This window comes from Canis lupus, chromosome 2 (genome assembly GCF_003254725.2).
Source record: "Canis lupus dingo isolate Sandy chromosome 2, ASM325472v2, whole genome shotgun sequence".
Lineage (NCBI taxonomy): Eukaryota > Metazoa > Chordata > Mammalia > Carnivora > Canidae > Canis > Canis lupus.
This window is the reverse complement of record NC_064244.1, coordinates 14,166,660-14,169,762: the sequence shown is the minus strand read 5'-3', so window position 1 is coordinate 14,169,762 and position 3,103 is coordinate 14,166,660.

Here is a 3,103-nt window from a genome sequence, read left to right as displayed (position 1 = left end):
ATTGTGAATGACTCTCTCAGCCCAACACGTAGATGGGCCATTGTTTGGCTTCCATTCCCACATCTATCTCCCTAATTCAAGGCTTCATTTCTCACCTGATTTCAGATCTCCCCTCCATTACCCATGGGCATTTGGCATCATCTCCACAACCTGTGGTCCCACAGCCCAGGTCAAGAGCAAATACCTTCCTTTGGCAACAACAACCCTTCAAATGACCTTCCCCCATTTCCCACATGAACACCCACCACTTCCACATCTCTCCATCCTTTAGGCCACTCAGAGCCTCCGTTTGGGGTCCCCTCCTGGTATCTCTGCCAGAGGAAATTCTCGCCCTGTAGGGGGCTTTTGTGGTGCCTCCTCAGCCAGCTACCATCCTCTTCTCTGAATGACCAAGACCCCCAAATCTTACCTCTTTTTAGGCCCTTAAGTATTCTACCTTCTAGAACAGTCATTTGTGTATTTACCTTCACTCTTGAAGTAGTTGTGAGCCTTTGAGGCAAAGAACAATGTTTTGCTGATTTTAAATCCTTCAGGCACATCATGAAACCCAACTCTGTGTGGAGTTGACTATACTAGCCCCAGTAAAAGGCTGCTGCTGGTTTTGTTGGTTTGACCCTGTCAGGTTTACTCCTTGACTTCGCCATGATGCAACCAAGTGGAAAGTTGGTCATGGGCTCCTCACCCAGAACCAGGAATGGGATCCATGCAGGGCAGACAGCCCAGACTTGGCCCCAGGGTTTGCCCTGGCATTCAGGACTGGTGGTGAGAGCCAGGTAAGGAGACAATCCTACCACTCAGTAGCTGTGCACTTTGGGCCACTCACTTAACCCATGTCTGAAGTTTCTTATCTTCAAAGCAAAGGTAATAATAATGCTTGAGCAGGGATGCGGGGACGACCACACAAGACAAAGCACATAGGGTGCTTAGCACAGTCTGATTTATCACTCAAGTGACCAATGGAAAGGAAGCCATAGAGAAAATTGTGACTAAAGCTGTTGATGGTCTTTGATCATTTTACTAAGTATTTTTATATTTTTGTTGATAACAACTTGGAGAAGGGGTGTGGGACAAGCACAGCTGGCAGGCATATAAAAGAATACAACTCCTCTGAACAGCAATTTACCAAGAACCTTCAAAGTGCTATCATCTGACCAGTAACTCCATGGAGGAGATTCCGGGGAATCTATATCATAAAAACTCACAAAAATGCAGAAAAGGCTGGTACCAAAAATATTAATCCCAGAGTTATTTGCTGCAGCTGAAAATTGGAATTGAGCAACTATTGTACAAGGAAATATTTAAGCAAAGTTTTGCATGATGTCAAGATGTAGTTAGGAAAAGCATACTTACAAAGAACTTTTTGATGACTAGTGAAATGTGTATCATATTAAGTGAGAAAACCAGACTACAAAAAATTTGATGTACATGAACATAGTGATGTAAAAAGTATGTATATAAAGAAGAGTATGCAATATATGAAAGTGTGAGTATTGGGTTGCCTCCAAGTGATGAGATTACAAACGTTTTAATTTTCCTTTTTAGATAGTTTCTAAAAAGGAGAATGTACTTCTCTAATCAGAAAGAAAAGTCACACTATTCTAAAAGATGCTTGATAGGGGCACCTGGGTGGCTCCATTGGTTAAGCATCTGATAATGATCTCAGGGTTCTGAGATTGAGCCTGCTCAACAGGAGCTACCCCTCCCGCCGTTCATACTCTCTCTCTCTCTCTCTGCATCTCTCTCAAATAAATAAATAAAAACTTGAAACAAAAATGGCACTTGATAACTGATCGATTGATCATCGTGGACCCAGAGCCTATCCAGGTTACTTTCTGGATGCCCCATCGGTAGCTTCTGAGAGGTTCAATCTTGACCACATTGTTAAGCTCATTGGTTCCCCTCTCTGGACCTTGGTGGTCTCACCTGTAAAATGGGGCTACTAATCTTCATCCAGCAGGTGGCCAGGTCCGGAGCTGTTTGAAAGGCCTGCCTCCTTGTCTCTGACAATCTTGCGGGAGCCTCCTTGGTGAGGCCATTTTCTCAAAGTACAGACAGAGGTGATTAGGGCTGGCTGACCAGAGAAACACGCGTGGTGGAGGCTGGTGCTTCTCTACGTCATGGTGCTGAGCAGGTGACAGTGGAGGGCGACGTCAAGGGCTGGAGCTGCCCTGGGCCAACCAGGCCGAGAGCCAATGCTGGGCAGGAGTTTCAGGAAAGAAGGGACAGGGCTCCGTCCTTTCCTGTCGGGCTGTGGTCCTGCCAGCTGCCACTGGCCTCCAGCTCCTCGGCCAGAGGGCACATCCGCACTTCTCTTCCTCTAAAATATTCGAGGTGCCAGGGCCCCACGAGCAGAGCTCATGCCCTCTTGCCTCCCGTGCCCCCTGGCACATGGGAATCAGAGGGAGAATCTTCTGTTCTGAACGCCAGGCCGAGGACTCAGGACCTAGAATGGGAAGGCGCAGTCCCCGTGGTCCTGGTGGGCCAGGCAGGCCGTCCAGACCCCCGCGGGGGCCTTCCGGCTCCTTCCAGGGGGCGTGAGCAGGCGGGCCCCTGGGAGGGTCCAACCCGCACTCAGGTCTCTCCGGGCGACGGCGGCGGCTGCACCGAGCCACCCCTCATTGCCCATAGATTCCGCGAGCCGAGCCCAGCCGAGCCGAGCAGGGGTGAGTGGGGCCTCGTGGCGGAGGTCAGCGCTGCACCCGCCTCTCCCCGGGCCCCCTGCTGGGGAAGGGGCCCTGGGGCTTTCAGGGCCGGTCCCCCCGTTTACAGAAGGAGGCGCCAGGCCCCGCCGCCCAGGGTCGCTGTGAGAACAGGCCGCACGCGGGCCTGCGGGGGGCGGGGGCGGGGGGGGGGGGGCAGCCCCAGGGCAGGGAGGGGTTCGCCAAAGGAGAAACCAACCGCCCGCCTCTGACGAGGCAGGACACATCCCCAGGAAGCAGTCACACAGCGAAGCGGGGGTGATTAAATGCAAAAGTGCGGGCGGCGGGGGGCGGGGGGGGGGGGGGGGGCGCCACTTCCAGCAGCCCTGCCCCGCCCTGCCCCGCCCTGCCCAGCCCGGCCCGGCCCGGCCCCTAATGTCTCAGCAGGCCCGGCCACGGCCGCT